We start from the raw sequence: 21,653 nt of genomic DNA on the forward strand, positions 1-21,653 counted from the left end.
TTCTAACGTGCTATAAAGTTGCTGCTTTTCTTTGTGTAACAAAAGGGACGTATGTAGTTAATCACTGAGTGTCTTGAGATACTGAGCACAATAGATATTTTTGCATCTGTTAGAATCAGGCTTTATTGAACCCATCAATAAGTAATTCATTCTCATATGTGTAGAGAAGGGGAAGTATTCCCTAATGCTTTTAGTGATTTGAAATTAGAGTTGCAATGGTCTCTGATTTTGAACTAACATTTAATTATTCAGCTGTATTGTGTTTGGCATCGTGTCCCTGTGGGTCAGAGGTGTTGTGTAAGTGTGGCCTTAAGTCAGCCAGGTTTCTAGTTTCCTACAGGTCAGAAGCTAAAACATTTCTCTTTTCTGGAATCTGACCATGTTTGCCTGCCCGTCCTGTAATGTTCATCAGGGAGGGGAGATTCCCAGCACAACACTTACCAGATCTGACAGATAGACTGGGGACCAGCATTGCATGACACAGTGTGAATCTGCCTTTCCCACTGGAGCAGCAAAGCAACTAAATCAACATGCCTATAGAGTCTCCCAAATAGTCTCAGTAGTGCGCTGCAGCTGACTTTGGACTGTACTATGTTTTTAGCTGGTCCCCAAATAATTAACCTCTCCTCTGTCTCTTCCTAGTACCTAGACAGTATTTGCAATATAATTTTTCATTAACATTCCTTTGAGCCCTGCATGAGCCAACAGGTGCTGTAGGTGCATTAACACATTGTTACTACTGTTGAAATGGTAGGAACTGAGACCAGAAGTGATGTTAATCAAACTGGGAAAGAGCTAGATGTTTCTCCTCCCTCCCATAACACTTGTTTGATTGCTGCAGTAGCCAGTAATGCTGAACTTGTTTTGATGCTTCTGATACCAGAACGGCACAGCCTCAGGTAGTATGTGATGAGTACAGCTGGCTCCCTATGCCTTCATCTCACAGGGAGGGCAGCCACAGGTGTGGAAGGGACCATCATCAACCAATGCAAGGTGGATCTTTCGGGGCCTTTGAATTTGGTTACACCAGGCACTGAATCCATTTCTTCCTGGGTGAAGATAGGTGAATTAAAGAGCTGCTTTCAGGACCGGCTCTGAACAAGGCAGCCCGTGTTCCTAAGGCAGCAGGTTGCTGGGAGTGGTCTGAAGCACTCGGGAGGGCCGTAAGGGAGGGAAGCAGCTCAGGTCCCACAGCCACAGCTGCAGCTCCGTGCCTGGCCACCTCCAGCTTGAAGCAGCCATTTGCAAGCAGTTCCCTGTCTCTGAAGAAAGACCATGGCGGTAGCCAGCTGGTCCTGCTGTGCTGGGTAGCACGGCAGCAGGGAGAAGGACTTGAAACTCTTGATCCCCTGAAATCCTCTCCCTCCAGCCAGCAGCGCTGTATGGCACACCAGTGGCACAGAGGTAGGCACAGAGCAAAGGCAGATGCTGGTGGTGGAGCCCCACTCCCAGGATGAAGTACTCACATGGTTTCAGTGACCCAAACCTGACAGGGCTGCTTTTCTGCTGCAGCCAGCCAAATTTGGCTTGCACCTTCAAGAAGCTTTTATTCTGTCCTGGCTGACTCTGTTTCCATCTCTTCTTCAGCAGCTGTAGAAGCCTACGGAGCACTGCGTTTCTCAGTGCATTTGCAGCTTGCATCCCCACCAGCATTACTTACGTGATACGGTAATCTAGAAGACTGCACTGTAGCTGTTCTGGCTGGTACTGGTTATTCTGGGCTGTGATTTTATTTCACCTTTCACCTGTCATATAAAACCAGCTTCGATTTCACTTTCCATCCGTTCTCAGTGAGCTCTGCTATGATGTTGTTTCTCACATCAGCTACCACATGAGCAATTAAATGCTGGAAATTTGTGGCTAGGTAATCCATTTTATCACCTGTAGATGAAAATGAGAAAACAGTGTACATCTCTTTCTAATGTATCTTGCTATGGATTTAAGGATCTAATCCTATAATCCTTCTTGGATAGCTCTTTGCTTTTGGTTTCTCTCAGGTGGTCTCTTTGGGTTTGACTATATACAATGTGCAGCATGTATTAGGTTTATAATGAAATTTCATTCCACTTCAGAATTGTGTGCCCAAAGTGGAGAAACAAGCAATCTCCAACAGCAGCAGCAGCAATCCCATGTACAGCACACGATCTGTTTAGGAATAGGTGGCAGAAAAGAAGTGATTAATTGATCTGCTTTATCAGGCAGGCAGAGTTAGAGGAAGCCAAAGGGACCGCTGTCCCAGCTTGAGTCCACAAGCATACTTTTTGATGGCCCTGATTCGGCCTGGTTTCTGCAGACTGTGTGTTGGAGAAGGCTGCTCAGACTGTCCAGACTGTGCCCCGTAGCATTTCTGAAGGCAGCCTGCTTGGTGCCGCACCAGCCACCTGCGGCTGCCGCCTCCCAAGCGAGAGCTGCAGCGTGTTTTCTTGGCTGCAAGTTGGTACTTTTGTCCTGACCTTAAGTTGCGAAGCAACAGCTACGTCTTCTGAATGAATGTTAAATACCCTTGGGGATGTTTCTGGCATCTGGGCCAAACAATTACTGCACTAATCTAAATAATACAAACTCCTACTATTCCTCAAGGTCAGGCTGCAAAGATTTGCATATCTGGACAAAGTGTTCCAAATACAGGGGATGAGAGGAAGAAAAGCATCACACAAACAAGCCTAATATCAGAAATGAGCAGATGATTAAGAAACACAAATATAGTTACACATTAAAAAATGGTGTTAAGAATGAGACAGCACTACTGAGGCTGCAGAGTCATGCATTCAGAAGTTAGGAGATGCCAGAATTAAGGTCACCGGTATAAACTTTTCACCCCTATTGTGAGTATGCATTATGATACAATCTTTAATTATCTATTCACATCCCATTTTCCACAGGACCTCTGTCTCACTTGCTGGACTGGATGAATGGTGTGCGCTTAATGAGAAGCTAGTCAATATTTTGGTTTACCCTTTCTGTGCAGCATGTGGCCCCAGGCCTTACTTACTGCACACAGTTGAAACTTTGATAGGAAGATGAAATAATTCATTTCCTCATGGGCTTTTTTGTGACACTCATTGCTGTACTTCCTAAGGGCTTTTCAAGAATTAATGTATTTATCTTCACAATAGCCTTCACAATAGGAGTATTATTGTCCACATTTTATACTGAGGCACAAAGAAATTAAAGTCAAAGGGTCTCTAATTTTAGATGTCTGAGGACATTATTATGAAAATGTATATTATTACCCATCTTTTAGGTGAGCAGTTGCCTAACTGGGGGAGGAGGGTCTAGCATATTATTTCATTAGGAGCAGACACAGGCACATATTTACTTGATGTAATTTTATATATTATTATACCAACAGCCCTATTTCCCTTGTAGAATTCAAACAGTTGTAAAAGCAGTTTCTTTGCTTGTTTTGAGTGATGGCTATAACTGTGTCATACATTTAGCTCCATAAAGAAGACCGGTTACTTCTTATGCTGATCTTAAAGGAGTACAAGGCAGTCCTATCTAGGTAGTGCTATACACTATAGGACTCTTGCTATCCCTATGGATATTTTGTCAACCCTTTCTCTTCTCACCAGTGGCGATATATTCAGGTCCAGCTCTCGTTGATTTCAATACTAGCCATGAGCACTTGACACTTGAACAAATCTAAGCTTAGGTGGGATGTGGAGGCAATCACAGAGAAGAAAAAATAGCAAACAATTTATAACTGTTTGGGAATAATTTGGTTTTAGAACGATTCACTTAGGATCTCCCAGACACGTCATGGTAGAGTTAGCCTAATTCACTTCCTTCTGGCAGCAGTGACCCCTGCAACAAGAGGTAAATGTTTTCACATCTCCTGCTGTCTCTTGAATTTGCACCCTTCTTCCCACACACCTTCCAGCTTGTGCAGCAGGTGCAGAGCACAGGAGAACTACAGGGCTCTCTGTCACTATATGTTCCCACCTCACAATCTCAAGTTAAATCCTCTTTAATGAAAAAGGGTCATGTCCTCTGGAACAGTGTGTGGTCATGTAACTAAGCATTGTACCATGCATACACACACGGTACAGACAACCTTGGCTTGACATCTCCTAGTTCATGAGTCTTCACCATTGAAACCTCCAGTCAGTTCCCTTAATGCAGGGCTCTATGTGCATGTATCCTTTAGTCTTCACAAAAAGATAGCAACCTCAAAATCAAAAGTCTGCCATATGACTCTGATGTGTCTTATCAGGGTACTGGAACTGTTAGCTCCCCTGCATAGATATTTGCCATGTGAACTACCTGCTAATTGCAGTGTGTGTTTTTTCTTCCCATGAGCCACTTCAAAAGGAAGAGAAGGCACGTACGTCCCCTCTGGGCTTCACATCTGGTTGTTAACAGCATTGGGTGGTAACTGGAGTCATGGTGACCAGTCCAAACCCCAGGGCCAAAGAGGCACTGACACTTTCTGACCATTTCCCCAAACTTGGCTTCTTCCTTCCTGTCACTTCCAAACCCTCTCTCCCTCTCTGCCCCCATCCTGGGTGTTCCTCATCCCTGGTTCTGTGACATATCCTATTACTTTTATCCAATTCCAGTTTTCAGTCTTTAAGTCTCTGATTTCTAGCTTCCACATCCAGTGAATCCTAATCATTCACCCGGAGCCTGCTGTTCAAATAAAAATCTCTCCTTTCCTCCCTTCCCTCTCTTGCCAGGTCACTCCCTTTTCCTTAGCCAGCCAGTCCCAACCTCCTGCTGCCATCCCCACCATCCTTTCTAACACCCACCTTCTTGCCCAAGTATTCCCACTCCTTTTTTGTAGCCTACTCTGATTTTCCTGTCCAACCTTTCTCTCTCTGCTCTTGTTCCCCTTCACAGCATGGCCCAGGTGGACACAGCCTTCATTTAACTGTGTGGCTGCACACGGATATGCCAGTCCTTCTGCTCAGCCTCTTAGAGAGGGCTGGTGGGGAGGAGGAGGACAGGGCTTGGGCCACTGCATCCCTGCCAGAATTAGACCCAGAGCCAGGAGCACTCCTGCCCCCATCTTCCCTCAGCTCCAGGTGCCTGGCTCCATCTGCATGCAGAGTACTTGGGATCAGTAATTACAGGAAAGATGGCTCTCAGTTCCTTAGCTGCTGTGCTGAGCCAGCTCAGTCCCTGTTTGACAGCAGCTCAGAGTCCTGCCAGCAACAGCAATGCGGGTGGGAGGCAGAGGGGGAATGGAGGATGCTCTGTCCCTCTTCTGAGAGTGGCAGGTTCTGATGAGCTATAGGAGCTGAGGACACTTTGGCATGCTGAGTGATGCACAGTTCGTGAAGATACTTGTTTCTGAACTTTTAGCTAAATTCTTGCAAGTATGAAAATTACTGGCTTTTCAAAGGTACCTTAAACTCTTCCAGTTTGGGACAGATATTCACAGGGAAGCAAAAGGCACATCTCTGACACAAAGATACTCCCTTGCTAAACTGTACGTCTCTACTTCAAAGCATGAGGCATTTCTACAAAGCAAAGCAGCTTATTTTCTCTTTGGTCTCACTCTCAGAAGTGTTTGAATGGTGCTGGCTGAAAATGTCAAAACCCTAAAACAGAAACATAGAACCAAACAGAAAAAAAAAACAGCCTGAGGCAGACACCTGGCATGGGCTGTGTTCAACCCAAGCAGATAAATTTGGAAAAGTTATAAGCAAATTAAATCAGTACATTGTACACAGGCAGGCACATTTGAATGGTAAGCAGCAGTGCTGTGATTTCTATCTGTTCTTTATGGTACCTGCTGCAGTAGTAACTGGGTGCCCTTGTGGTAAAGCTTGTAGGAAATCCTCTAGTGCCATTTCAATAGCAAAATAAACCCAAAAAAGCTCTCTTCTCGTAGTGCAAACAGGTTGTTGCCTTTCTTTCTTTTGCACTTATGAAACTACACCAAAGAGCTGAGAAGGGTGAAAATCACCAGGGTTTCCCATACAGAGTTTTCTCGCTCTGTCACTCTGTGGTTGGGAGGGGTCCAGAAGGAAGAACAGCCTCTGTCCCCTTCACCTGCTGAATTTTACATCGTCAGAGGTGAGGCTTTTCCCAGCTCTACAGGACTGTGCTCCAGCATCCTGGCTCTGTTTTCAGCCTTCACGTAGATGGTGGCCCCAACTTGACACAACTGTATTAATTTGCAGGCAAAATGCCTTGTTCATGCTGGTAATGCTCAGAGTCTCAGCAGAGTTGTTAGGTTGCCACTTCCACGTAATCATTTCTCAACCTCATCTACATATTCTTTTTTGTAGCAATAATACCCTTGCTTTTCCTTTATATGGCACTTGTAAGTATAAGCAGATTTGAACACTGAAATGATCTGAAAAATAGAGTTTAATTCCCTGTACAGAGCTGGTCCATAAATTTCCACAGTGTGTCCCATACATAGTTATGTTTCTTCTATAAAGAACGCTTCAGTGAGTATTGCTGAAGGGACTACCTGTCAGAACAATATTATCCATCAAATGCCATTATTTACTCTGTCAATTATCAGTATTCTTAGTTTATAAGACACAGATTGCTGTTGGAAATGCAGAAAAGTAGTGAGAGTCTTAAAAGGCAATAAACTACAGATTCCCTTGGGGACAGGATAACCATGTCTGTATAGTCACATGGAACCATACTGGCATATAGGTTAGATGGGCCTCCAGGTTGTATAAGAAAATTAAATAAAATTACTGATATATTTTATGGGGAAATTATAGATTTGTATAACATTAAAGTCAGAATGAGAACATGAACTCGGTTTTGCTTAGATCTAGTTCTAAAAGGGAGCACATTCTGGTAGAAATCCTTGTGCAGAATTGTACTCAGAAAAAGAGAAATCCAGAGATCAGATATGTGATTGGTAATTGACTTTATGTCACGGAAATCAGTGAAAGCTTTTGTTATTGTTTTCAAGGAAGTAGAATGTTGTCATTAGTGCCAATTAAGTAGTGAGCCTTGAATTACTGTTTTCTGTCAAAGAAACTGTTTCCTGGGGCTTTGCTTTTTTTTATTAACATAAGGATTTTCATGTATCTGTTAAGGATTCATAGAAAACAATTAAGTGTAGAATTAGGTGTGAGACAGTATATACTGGAACTGTGTATGTTTATCAAGAAGAAAATAGTACTGCTTGCTTCTTAAATGGTTGCTCCAAAACATACAAGAGTTTCGTGAGTGATATTATCCTTGTATTTTGACTCAGCATTTAAAGCAAGAAGTTTGGCAGCTGACTGCAGGAAAACTCGGGAGAAGTTGGGAAATGTAGATAAGATGAGAAAGGGAAAGTCATGAACATTTTAGGAGGGAGCAGTTAATTCCAGCCTATTTCATGAACTTGTTATTTTGAGTTTCTTATGACAGGTTTGGTCATTCTAAGTAATTGCTAAGGAACAGTTGATACTTTGATCAATCTTTATATTGATCAAGATTACAAGAAGATAGGGAAATGTTATGATGAGCTTTTTGTCCTCAAGCCTCGTGGATTCCCTGTGCTGTGTTACTATAGGAGCTTCTAATCTTCCACCATACTTGCCTGAGACATGATTAAAAAAATTTCTGTTCTGGTCAGTGTTTTTTGTAGCCCAGATCAGGAGCATCTGTCTTTTATGAATATCTGTGATTTGCGGTGGAAAGACTATGAGATGGAGCTCTCAGATCCTTTCAGCATCTGCGAGGTCTAGCAGGGTCTTTGCCAAAGTACATTAGAAAATGTCTGAGGAGACATGAAAGCGATAGTCTCTGTTTTCTTTTATAAACATGGCAGGACGCATGACGCTTTCTGGGCTCTAAGCGGATTTACATATTTAACAGCCAATAGTCATCACGTGGTAGGTAGCACTGCTACAGGCCAGCACGCCCCTAAATACATTTTGTAGTGCTATTCTTATACACCTAAACTGCTACATTTAAGTGTGCAGTTTTTATCAATTTGTTATTTTGGTAAATGTAGATTGCCCGGGACTCTCCAATGTATAATTATATGTTTGAATGAGCACACCAACTTTACTAGCAGACATTTGTTCTGTAGACATGCTAGGAGAATTATAATTGATGCCTTTTTTATCACTGAATGAAAAAAGATAAAAGTGGTGCTATAAACTGGAAGTTGAAATAAATTATGTAAAATACATAATTCGCATAATGACTGTCCCTTTATAAATGTTCATATTAAGTAACCATATCATTTGGGATAATTCCTCCTTGAGGAATGCTTAGAAAGAACAGCTCATTCATTATCCTGACGTGGTGAATTGCTCTAAAACAGCTCCTCTGATGAGAAAATTGATTTAGCATTTCTTTAAACAATTGAAAATAATGCCTGAATTCTATATTTTCCTGTCCAGAAAGTTTTGGTAACTGTCTGCATTATATGGCTTTGACTAGTTAAACTGGAACTCCTGCCAAAACACACATCTACTTCTCTACATCCATGTACGTATGCAGAACCTTGGTTTAAAACCCCACTTGGTCTATTAATCACACTGAAAGAGTAATCACTCAGCTGCTGTAATGTGGCTCCCTTGATTCATTGATGCCAGTAATTAAAAGTTTTGGAGTCATACTTGGAAGTTTGAAAGCCACGCATTTATCTACAGGCAGCACGCTGCATCTGCTTACTGCCCTTGTAACGGCATCTCTGAGAGCAGACAACATGTCATTCCCAAAATTTTTGTCAGGAAAGTTCTTGAAATTAAAAATATGAAGTACTGAATTAAGTCTATGACTTGTAGATGTTAAGGAGAAAGTTAAGGAAGAAAATACAGTAAGGGGAAAAACACCTAAGTACTATTGTTAGTGGCAAAGATGACAGAGATGTGAGATTACGTGGGTAGGTGAAAGAGAGCCAAATTTCTGAAACAACAGATGGTGGAAGAGACCACCTTCACCTCCAAAACAAGGGGCTCGTGGGGCACTTGCAGTTGACCCCAAAGAAAATCCTCTGTGGAAGGGAATTAGCAAGTTGTCTTCCAAAAGTAGCATTGGCAGTGAGGAAGAAAAGGGATTTTTTGCTGATCAAAAGTAAAGACTGAATAGAAGGGTTGCAGGAGGGCATCCTTCAGAAGGGTCTGTTAGTTTGGATAAGCTTCTGCCAAGTTCTCTGTGTGTGGTTTCTTATCTACACTGAGTTTCCAAACCTTTTGAGGTTGTCCACCCTGTCTCATCTGTCATTTTTTTAAATTATAATTCAGCCTTTCCTTGTGATCAGCATAGTTGCTATATTTAGATTCAAATCTCACTAGGAGCACACTTTCATTCATTCAAGGCACAGCACCTGCCTCTGATTTCTGAGATTCAAAAAGACACCTTAACAACATTCTCTCTGCTCCCAAGGATTTTGACAGGAACAGTTTTGAAATTCAAACCAAACTTGTGTTTGTCAAGACCAGGGTGAGTTTGTGCAATTAGAACTTGGTTCACTGTGTTTTTGACAAGTTCTCCCAGGAGGTTTCTAAACATTGAAAACCTTTTAGGATGAAGTTCATGTTTTCTGCTTGTGCTTGGCAAAGGCAGATGTGTTGCTCTGGTATAAAAAGCTGAAATTGCAGTTTTCCCCTCTCACGCTCAGGAAGTGAGCTTTTGCATTGGGGTCAGAGAGGAGGCTGTAGAGTTATCTTACCTAATTTTTATTCACATTGGAAGCTATATTTTGGGGTTTATGATTTTGTTCATTCTTTAAGGCATGTAATTTATGTATGCATAACATACAGAGAATCCTGGCAGCATTTCCCCAAGGGATAAGAAAATGAATGGACTTTTGGAGAGGGGAGGGCAGATGGGAAGGGGAGAGCTTAAATAAATAATTTCTGCAACTATTAAGTGACACTGTCTGTAATAAAAGGATATTTCATGTCACTGAACTGCAGCGAATGACTAATGCAATGCTATTCTCTATATGGAAGATACTGTATAATAATCCAAGCAGCACACTAGTTTTATGTAGTCTGTTATTATTACTGAAAATAATAAAACTAGTAGACCTGTACTTATGTAGGGAGACTCTTGTTTTCGTATTTTTCTCAAAGTCCCTTTAGCCAAATGATATACAAAGCAATGAAATAAGGGTATCTTATGATAAAGATCTTATAGTGGTTCTTAGCAACTGGATTTTCCTATAATTTTGCTTCTGCGTGTGGATGAAGATGAGTATATTTGATGTCTGGTACAGTACATTGCTTTGTGGTTAAAGAATGTCTTCTTTTAGAAATTGGGAAACTATTTAATATAGTAGAATGTAATACACTTATAAAAACACACTGCATATCACTTGGAGGCCTTGATCCAGTGCCAAACTCGGCACTCACCAGAAATCGTCTGAGATGGGATTGCTACCATTGTGACAACTTCTCATTTTACCTTTCACCATGCCTTGTGTTAAACTGGGGCGGGGGGTGGGACGGACACACACACACGCACCTTTGTGTTCATATCCCTTTTTCTGTATCTAGATGGTTGGAAGACCCAGTTGCTGTTCAGCATCCTAGTCTCTGGGGGGACTCTGTAAGGCAGAAAACCCTCTGGACGCCACAAGCTTCTGAGGACTCTGAGCTGGCAGTTTTAGTTCTCTGGTCGAATAATAGTTTCCTGAGTCTGTTGTTACTGGATTTGGCAGTCTGTACCTCATGCACCAGACTGAGTCTGCACCAGCACAGTTAAGAAGGCTCTTTCCTTTTGTTTTCATGGATTTGTACTTCCCAGGAACTTTTGCAGTCCGTTTCTATCAGAAGAATGGGCCATTCCATTCAATTTCTGTTGAAATAGGCAATGGTTTGTACTGAATTTTAATTTCAGGGGGCAAAGGGAGATGCTCCCGTTTGATGAGGATGCATCTCACCAGAGCACCTTGGTAAGTGTTTACCTTCCTGACCTGATGAGGGAGTGAAGAGAGAGTGTCTCAAATGATTATTTAAATTATTATGAATCACAGAAAAAAGTAGGTAGGTATGACAAACACAGAAAAGGTAATCAGAGTTTCATTAGACCAGCCAGTTAGGGCATACGTACCCAGAAGAACTTCAGTGTGAGAAAGGACATCTAGTTTGTAGCATGTACTGACAAGCTGTGAGTGGCTCATCAGGCTTCTGAAGTGGGATTCAGCTGAAACACCCCGAGTGTGATTCATCTTGAAGCTCAGGACCCCTAAATGTAGGTGGCTGGAAGGGAACTAGTTGTATGCTAGTCTCCATCCTGGTGAATGGCAAACTAATCCACACAATAAATGTTAGAGGCTGATTTGGCAGCATGTATAATGCAAATAAGAACGGACCAAATAAACGCCCATATAACATATATCCATTTTCACTTGTACTCTAGACTGCTGATGACAGTTTGGAAACACGTTCCAGAGATACTGATATGCAAGCAAAGCTGATTTTATTTTTACATGCACGCCTCCTAAGCTTTATGCGTTCCCTTATATCCTCTTTTGCTACCCAGATGTGTTTACATAATGCCTATGCAAACATAATGTATACATTTCCTACTGTCCCCTCAACTGATACCAAACAAGCCCCTGTTACATCTGGGAAAAACATGTGCCTAATGGCCACACCTCAGCTTTTGAAGATAAAACTGGCGGTAGAGGGGGAGCATGGAGAAGGAGTTCAGAAAAGGGATATGTTGCCTTCAGGACTTGAAGGCAACTCATTCCCAAGTATAGTATGCTGCTGCTGCTAATCTTATTAGCAGGCTAAAACTCTGGACACAGAAAATTATTTTAACTTCAACTAAAATACAAGAGAGGGAGCTGAGAACACCAAATATATTCCATATTACTGTTGTCCCTGAAACAAAAACTTAAGTGCAGATAGCCATGTTTTGTGAAGTCAGCCTTTCTTCTTGCAACATCTGCACACAGTTCCCTTTTTCTTTTCTTATATATTAAACTGGTATATTAATTAGCACAAGTTATGAGGAGGAAAATAGTTTTGGAAAAAGGTTATTACTGATTTTTTTAAAGGAAAGGGAATTTGCACTGACTTGTTTGCAAACCCCGCATCTAAATTTGAGACGCATTTCTCCCTGCATTCCATATGCATCCAGTGATTTTACTTTCTGCCATCTTCTAAAGCACTATTAATTTTCTCAGTACCAGTCAAATGCAGCATGTAATCCTGTTGTTTTCTTCAATAGAAAAATAATATTGCTGTTTCACTACCTTAACCAGAGCAAGCTGAACCCTGCCCAAGCACGTGTGTAATTTACAGCTACAGGTAAATGAAAACGAGTTGGATTAAAGTTTCAAACTGAGACCATTGGCCCAAACCACTGGCATGATCTGCCACTTCAGATCATGCTTAATACCAAAGACAAGATTATAGTTTTGTTTGTAACTGGCCCCAAATTTTTTCAGAACAGGTGATGGCAAAACTCTTCAGAGCATGTATGATCTGAAGGAATTTTGTCCAGAGCAGAACGGCTCCTCAGTCGCCCATTTCTAACATTGAGGCAGCTGATTTACTTTCCATCTACAGTGAGCAACACATAGTAATCCCCTTGCTCCAGATAGTCTTCATTTCTATAACACCATTTTTATTATGTTGCAAAGCTCACAGTGAGGAAAACATCTGCTCAGGTATTATGCTGCAAATCTATCTTCCTGGGTTTAGGCAACACTAAAAAACACCACTAAGATACGAATATCAAGCAACAAGGAAATTCATGGATGTGGGTATTTGGAAAGAGAAAAGGAAAATAGACTTTTTAATGCAGCTGAAATTAGCTGGAGACAGTTGCCTTAATGCAAAATGACTTCAGAACTCTAAGTAGAGCTTACTGTTCTGAAATAGGTACAAATGGCATTAGCAGTCTTTACAAATCCTGAAATGCTCCAGATTTCATATTACTGTTGAGCTGCGATGTGGGTATATTTTCCACAATGCCATGGTATGTGTATTAGTGCATATGTACTCAGATTGTTGAAGAGGATTACATAGCAATGTATTTAAAATTTATTTTTATTCTCCACATCATAGATATTTGGTCTTCTAGTGTACCAGAAAGATTGACTGCTCTGTCGTAAGTGATTTCCCTTGACAGCAAGCTGTAGAGTCAGTAAATCTGTAAATATAAATATTGCAAATTATTAGTGAATGTTCATTTCTCCTATTCACCACAGAAATAGCTTTCATAAAGTGTGTCACTGAGGCAGTTAGAAAAAACATTAAGAGTGACTTGCTGGTGATTTAGGGAAGTTTCATGTAGGGAACAAGGCACAGTTGCTTTGCAGGAGCTGATGTCTTTGTCTCTTACAGGTACACAATATTGTAAAATTACCACTTTATTTAGCAGCTTATCACGCTCAAGGATTAACTGGAAAAGCTCACACTGGTGTTTCTCATCCAGATGAATTACCTGACAGCTATTTCGCTCAACCAAAGTCAGACATGAGCGAGACAGTAAAGCAAGAATAAAAGCTTGCAAAAATTGGAGAAACTCAGAGACAAAATAGAAGAACATTTAGTTTTGAGCAGCTTTTTTCTAATCAGCACTTTCAGCAGTTGTGAATAGCTAATCAACGGGCAAGAGTGAGTTACAAAGAAGAGGAACCTCAGTGTCACTAGGATGCGTGAGACCTCACATTTGCCTGATGGAAAAAATGGGGGACTTGCTCCTAGTGTAAGAGACCAATGAAGAATAGACATCCAGTATCCTTGAAGAAGGGCTGAGAAACTGATAAAAGGGAAAACTCTCGCCTCAGCTGGGTGAGAAACTATGAAGTCAGTATCTTTTAACCAAGGACATTCCAGGGCAATTAGAACTTAGCACAACTAATCGGATGTTTTATGTATGTTGCCAACTTGGTAAGGACTAAGTGTCCTTTGGGTGAACTATTCTCATTATAATATTAAAAATCATGCCCATGGGTCAGAAAGCCCAGTACTCAAATAAGCCCCTTACTCTCTGAGCATGCGTAGTGAATTTAAAAGGAGCTGTACCTTTAAGATGAAGTAAGAAAGAGACTAACCAAAGATTAGTTGGGGGTGCGAATATTAGCTGATTGCTAATGCATTTAACTTTATAAATATTCTATAGTTTCTTGGTTTGGTGTGCTTGATTCGTGGACAACCACGGGGCACCCAGGCTTGTGCAACCCTGAAATAAATTAGCCATGTCTCTCCGGAGTGTGTGATTATTGACTCGTTGCACACTGGGAGACGAATCAACTGTTTGGACAACGCTAGGAACTCCTGGGTGTGTGTGCACAGAGGCTGCGCTTAGTGATGTCTGCTGTACCTCTGGCATGGATAAAGTTGTTTCACCTTGCTCCTCTTTGACTCTCATAAGTAGGATATTCCTAAAGGGTGGCTGTAAGAAATAACAGTCCTTGCCCTCGGAAATGGTGTTTACTGTTGCTCCTGGACACTACACATCTCAAGATGTGAGACCTTCTAGTGCCCATCCTTCCTTGTGCACTGGCTTGTTTTCAAACAGTTTGTTCCTAATGTAACAGAAAGAATGGATAGCCATTAATTCTTCACAGTACTAGCAATATCTGTCCTATCAAGGAACTAGCAATGGTCACTAAGGCCTGGGGCAGCATTGTGCTAGATGACGCTCAAAGACAACCAAAATACAACTTGAGTCTTAGAGCATTCCATTGCTAAAGAAAACCCAAGAGTTATGGCTGTTCAACCAGGCAGGTATAAGCAGTAATTACTTCATTGGTCGGGATGCCAGGTAATCCAGGATACCTAATGCATAACATCCTCATATTTTCTCATAACAAAGAAGAATTATAAAGGAGAATGAGAAAGGAGGAAGCTCTGCAGCTGATAGGGAACTGCAGAGGGGAAAGTTTCTTTAAATAGAGAGAAGATTCATAGCCTGAATTTATAGAGTGATTGAAGGAGCAGCTGTCATATAGACAGTCCATACCTAGGGTAGTGAAAGATCTGAAGAGATTTGAATATGAAAGCAAGTGGCCTATATTTTATTTGATCAAAGAAAAGAGTGACTTGGTCAAAGCAGAGTAGGAGAATGGCCTTTGCAGCAGCATTCCTGTATCGGTGGAGAACAGCTGCACTTGTGAAGGCGAGAGGGAAGATGCCAATGTAACTGAACAGCAGATGATGAGAGCCTTGATAAAAATTTTAGCTGAGGGTTTGATAGGAATTGTCATATCTGTGATATGTTATACAGAACAGATCTGCAGTATCAAGGCACTACCAGGTTGTGAGGATTGAATAGATGATACCCAAGCTATAGTCACAGGGGAGAGAGAGGGAGTGCCGCCTCTTAAAAATCAGGCACCTGCCAGCGAGTATAGGCATGGATGCAGGTCCTTCAGTGAAATGCAAGCATTTCTTATTTTAGGTCGTCTGAAATGTTGAGATTACTTTGCCCTTGCTGTGGAAAAGCTAAATACCAATTCGGACATTTCAGTAACAGGGGTCACTGTTTTGAGGACATGCGCATACACAGCTTCGTCTGGGCTCAAAATGCATTAATGTGTAAATTCAAAGTGCAGAGACCCAGGGCTTGTTTGGGACCTGGGTGGCCTGGGAATTGTTGTCTTTAAATAAGCAGAAATGGATAATAGACTAAAGGATTCAGTAATGATTTTTTAATGGAAGGGGTCATTCAAGGCTAAGCACACACACAAAAAGAGGCCGTATTGCTGCTTTAACTCTCAAGAAGGGAGTTATTGCTGTCTTATTATCAATTTCTCACATAAGGGGGGAAATGAGCAAGACTTGCAGTAGCAGTTCTAGAGAAAGGCCAGGAGCTTGCAGAAGCTAAGCAAAGAGTGAGGAGGAGACGAGCACAAAGATGATCGAGAATGACAGCAAGGTTGTGGGTATGTCCATGCTTTACATTGCCATATAGTGCAGGGATAGCCTTTCTATACCAGTGTCTGGTCCTGGAAGCTGTCTCCAGTCTTCTGTCTTAGCAGCTTGGAGCTCAACTGAAGCAGTTACTCCGCTGTAAACAGTGGATTTTCCGTATTTTGAAATCTTTAAATCAAGACTAAGAGATAAAAGGTGTAGCTGTGTCTGCAATTAGGGACTTTGTGCCACAGTTCCTGATGGGGTTTTGTGATTGTTATTGCCAATAACAATCCAAGTAGGTGAAGCCAACACAGGTGAGCAGATCAAATAAAACTTTCTGGACTTGAAAACTATGAAAAGATTAGCACTGATAGTACCAACATGAGGCAGGAGGTCTTTTGAAGAATAATGTGTCATCTTTCACTGTGGGAGCTAAGTAGCCCCACTGAAGCCATACAAGTGTACAGGTGGTAACGTTAAGAATAAAGGTATGTTTTTTGTTTAGTGAGGTCTAACAACTGCAATGTCTATTAAACTTTATTCCTGTTTAAATAAGGTATTGGCGAAGAACAGAAGGCCAGAAACTGAGTGGTAGATTTGATCTCACAGGGATGAAAGTGACTTCAAATAATGGCTGCTGATTTCCCTTCTTATGTATGTTTGAATGAAATATTAAAATGATGTTTGTACTTTAGCAGCTCACAGCTGCAGATATCTCAGCTGCAGAGATCACTGCAAGTTGCAGCACTGCAGTGAAGTCAGAGATAACCACAGAGGAGTTCAGCCTTTGTCTCTGAATTCCAGCTTTTCATTTCTTACTTCAAACACTTGCAAAACTATATAGCTATTGCCTCTCATTAAATTTCCTCTAGCTGTCTGCCTGCCATGTTCTGAGAGTTGAAACAAAGCTAAGAGATGCAAAGATACCTGAAAGCACACAGTCTTCTACCTCATAAGTTAAAAGGATTTTAATAAATAAAATAAAAATTGCTATAGACAGTTTGTGGAACAAGCACACATATACATATCCATATATATGCATTTTCTCAGTTCCTTCCCTCTATTTTTATTTAAAGTACGAATGTGTTCTAGCATTGAATATAGCATATATCGTCACTACTTAAAGCAGAAGTATTCAGTGTGCATTTGCCCTCTTTCATTATTACATCTGAACAGTGTTTATATTATTTTTAGTGTTATTCCATATTTATTGTGCACCAAACACCCTAGGAGCTTCATTCAGACAGGAGGAGGGATGAAAGCGTGGCTCATTTGTTTACCATTAGTGGTTCCTGGTTTTTAATCCCGGTCCCACCTTCTCTGTGGCAGTTTTCCCTGGATGGAAAGGGGCTGGTGGCTGAGGGACGTGGGGTCATGTGTGCATGAAGCGTGGGATGCGGTCTGCTGAGGGCTAGCTTCGCCCTCCCAGACAGCTTATGGTCCTTGCTGAATGCTGCTGGCACCTGGTCCTGGTTCTCTCGGGTTGGGTGACACAGCCCAGAGCCCACAATAAAAACCACGGAGCAGCAAGGAGCAATCCTGCAGGCAGCCAGGGCACTGGGTGTTGCCAACATGCCCTGGGACTGCCTCGCCAACAGCCAGCCAGGAGCCCCAGGGCAGCTGCGTCTCCTGTCTGAGAGCCAGGACAGGGCTTCGCCAGCGATGCCTTCCCTTTTTCTCAGGTGATGGCAAAGAAGGGCCTGATCATATCAGAAAGTGTGGCTTTGATGCTCAGTTACCATTACTAAAAATATCTTAAAGACATAACAAGTCAGTGCCGCCAGCTCCACTGTAGGGTCTTAAACCAATACCTGGCGTTGCAGCAGAGCATGTGTGCATGGCATGGGGAACTAGAAGCAAAGGGCAGAAAATCAAAATTCCATGATCTCTTTTGCAGCATCCAGTTTTGTCTTTGCTCCTGGGTTTAATGAGGTAGCCAATGGAAATCAGAGGTGCTCCCTTTGCCCATTGCAACCCTAGGATGAACCCCTCAGTGATCTTAAATTCATCCTCTGGCTGCCCTTTCCTCATGACTGGAGTGAAATGAGGCAATAACCTCATTTGATTTGCACATCCCACAAAACTTGCCAGTGAGGTTAGAGACCTCTGTGCAGCTATTTAAGCCTGCTGGTTCTGGGTCGGTTTCTTCTTCATAAACTGCATGGAGCTATGCTGCAGACCCCCCAGGTTGGAAACCACTGAAGTAGATGAATATTAGGAATTTGATGCTGATGGATTGAAAGCAGAAAAAATCTGTTCAGGCAGTATGAGAGACACAAATACGAGCTAACTGTATGGTTGTATGGCTTTATTTTTTCAAACTCTGCAAGTAAAGATACATTCTAAGTATGATATTTTGGACCCAGTTCCTAATGAGATCCCAGATATGGCAGAGTACAGGCACCTCAGCAATGAGGACTACAGCTAATCAAGTGAACTTTGCATAATTATGAGCTGAGAACTTAAAGAACAGCGTGTGTCACTCGTGTCCCAGAGGTGAGCACAGATTGATAGCACAGACTTATACTGGAGACCACGGAGAGAAAATACCATGTATGAAAGCATGATGCAGACCTGAGCTGTGTTCCAGAGAGGGAAGCAGTTAGATTTATGGGCTTGCACATTTGGGCTATTAGTGTACCTATTAACAAATGAGGTAAATTATTCCTACTATGCGCCTTGAATTTCTTGGGAAAAATTTTATGGATATTGCTGAAATTAAGCTGTCTTTCTGCTTGTCAGTAAGGAAAAAATTATAAAGTCAAAAGATTTTGGACAACATTTTCTTACAATCTAGGTATGGCCACTTTGTTGGGTTTGGATTTGACAACGTGATATTGGCATTAGCCCAAGAAGTTAATAGTCATCTGCTCTTCTCCTGCACAAAAATAATACTATAGCTATGTGTCCACAGGTGATAATGTCACTATATGGACAGTAAATGCTCACACTTACCAAAGCTGTGAGCCAAATGAAGCCCCAAAGGCTATTTAATCACCTAAATTGAAGCTTCATTTTCCTAAGTGCTGTGGCTGTAGTGACTTTCATGGAAGTCAGTAGGTTTATCTCATTATTTTAGTTTCTTTGTTTTTTAATATTGCTTTCAAACACATTTTATTGTGTTTTGGTTTATTTTGTTGCTTTTCTTAATTTTATTTCTGTATTTCCAGTGGGACTGTTCTTAAATAAACGGATTTTATAATCATACTGATAAAGGTGTTACATTCAAAACTTTATTTATGGGCAAAGAAGAAACACCTTGTAGATAAAATTAATAATTTATTAGTAGTATTGTTTGAATTTTAACAGTGTAATCCAAGAATCATTATTAGTTGAGATCTGATTATTACAGAAAATAATACTTCTGTGCAGGAAAAAGTTTCAGTAATAATAATAATGTCAAAACTGTTACACATGCACATCTTAGCTTCTACTGCTGGTGTTTCATCCACCCTCCCCCTGCTCCTGCAGGTCCTGAAATGGGCAGTTTCAGGCTGGTGGTGCTCCGTGGCGGCATTACGGCGTGTCATTGGATATGGTGTTCATCGTGATGGTTTCTTTTCCTCGTTCTACGATCTACTTGGGGGCGTTTTTATGTTTGCTAACACACTTTTAGAACTTGCTGTTTTTTCACTGATCTGAAGCTCCACATTACAGCTGCATTTACTATACACAGTGCCTTTCACCTATGTTAGATATTTCTTTGTTCTCCTTGTTACCCCTAAAAGCAGTTTTGTCCTGCCCCAGATCTACATTTCTTTAGCTGAGCATGAGTGGGTTGTTTATAGCTGTGAGGTCTCCAGTGCCAGCCTGTGCCCATCTCTCTAGCAACAGCAATACCATATTATGGGGCTACAGGGTAGCAGAGATCATGATACAATTAAGGCATGCTTCATACAGTATGAGGTATATACGTAGAAAATGTGAAATAATGTACATGTGAAAGGTTGCTGTAGTTTGGAGTGTCAAATATGTATTTTTCTAATGAGCTTTCCACTCACCTGTCTGTTATAAAAGAAGCAGTAGCACACTGTTGGGGTTGGATCTCTCTTTCTGCTTTAGTTTCATGAAATATATTCATTTGTTTGCTCAGACAAATAATACAGTAAATTGCACATCTGACAGAGCTGGCATTCTAGTTACTCATTATCAGGTGATATTCATACAGATCAGAAAAAAAAATTTTTATAAAGCTCAGATGCAAAGGCACAGTCCAATACAAAATTCTGTACAGTGGAATTTTATCTGTAAATCAACAAAAGGCACAGTAGGAGCACTGGGGCAAAGTAAGAGCAGGAGGCTGGATTTGTAGTCCCGTGTGTACTTATTTCTAATGCAGAGTCCACAGCTCTCCATTTATCTTCAGGAATATGTAATGCATTTCTTCCTATTTATTCCTGAGCGAGACCATGTATGACTTAACATGAGACACCAGTCCAGAGACATATATTAGATACTGTGAACTGAGAGTGTACACCCATAACAGTTTTCTCTTCGGGCACTTTTTGAGTGTCTCCCACCTGCCAAGGAACGGTTGCAAATGCAGTGTAAGGGATTGTGCAGCTGGGCAGTTATTGCCATACCTTGTGACCAGGAGTGCATGCGTTGCATTAGTGATAAGGCAAAAGGAGAGCATCCTTATTTCTCTTATCATCTTCTGCATCTGTAAATTGGCACTTTCTGTATCGCTGTGAACATTGAGAACCAGGTACAGAGGGTGAGGTTTTCTCCTTGTTGGTACTCCTATTAATCCTTTTAATTTAGTATCACAAACAGCAGAAATTAGCGCCGGTAGTGGTTTGGCCATGCTATTCCCTGTTGATAAAACTCTTCCACTTCCCTTCCACTGTAGAAAATGTTGGAGCACTTAGCAACTCTTGGAAGTGAAGTTATATATAGTGATTTATCTCTCAGAGATGATTCTGAGTTTTGAATAATTTTTTTCATTACCCTGGTAGGAAACTTTACAGCCTTATAAAGTTGAAAGAAAAAAAGAATTGGTTCTCTTGGGGAGACAGCAGCACAGAAATGGTTTTCATGTGAAGGAAGAACAGGTCACTCGTAGAGCTCCTCACCTTTCAGATTCCTTTGTCTTATTTTTAGTAATTCAGGTGCTTGTTGCACTAACTTATGGGATACAAATCCAGCGGTATGCATGAGAACAGGGCCAGTATGTTTTTAACAGCAGATCACCAACAGTCTGCAGCGCACAGAGTAACAACTCTGGCAGTAATCGTACTGATTCTAGCACTATTGCTAGACTTTCAGTTTTGGCTCTAATGAGCCATGCTGTCATGCCCATTTTCAAGTGACTGATGGTGGGTGCAGATAACCAAGCGAAAAATTCCTTTAAATGCAGCTCCTCCTCAGCTGAGTTACCTCATGCTACCAAAATATGCATAATGATAGGTAAGAGCTTCCACATTTCCAGCATTACCTTGTCAGCTGAAATACAGCAGTGGAGAAAACTGTGCTTGGATTGATTCAGGCAGATATCGCTGAAGGGCCTGCACTTGCAGGGAGTGTTTATTTAGATGTATTAAGACCAAATACAGAAAACACCCTATAAGTTGAAAAAGTAGCATACAGTTATATGACATGGTTGAAAGGGTTAGGCCTTCTTTGCTAATTTCTTACCTGTAAACTGTTTGCCAAATTAGTAACAGAAGTTGTAACTAGTATTGCAAGGTTGCTATATAGGTATTCATATGCTTTGACTATTTTGTACTATCAGCTGGTACAGTGGGTTCAATATTGTCATTCTGAAGTAAATTTTTAAACACATAATTATGTGGAACTGCAGTAAAAACCATATTGTAATATCTAATATAAACAAAGTATTCTATTTCAGGTGGTTCGGTCAAACTTAAAGTAAGAAAATGCAATAATGGGAGGCTTAAAAATAGAACC

The 21,653-nt window shown here is 41.2% G+C and overlaps 1 protein-coding gene across 2 annotated transcripts in view; it reads left to right on the top strand.

Annotated features, from left to right (window-relative positions):
• The window catches only part of TMEM117 (transmembrane protein 117), a 237,560-nt gene that overhangs the window by 204,630 nt on the left and 11,277 nt on the right, over positions 1 to 21,653 (top strand). The gene's annotated exons all lie outside the window — the stretch shown is intronic.

The sequence above is a fragment of the Phalacrocorax carbo genome, chromosome 1 (assembly GCF_963921805.1).
Source record: "Phalacrocorax carbo chromosome 1, bPhaCar2.1, whole genome shotgun sequence".
NCBI lineage: Eukaryota > Metazoa > Chordata > Aves > Suliformes > Phalacrocoracidae > Phalacrocorax > Phalacrocorax carbo.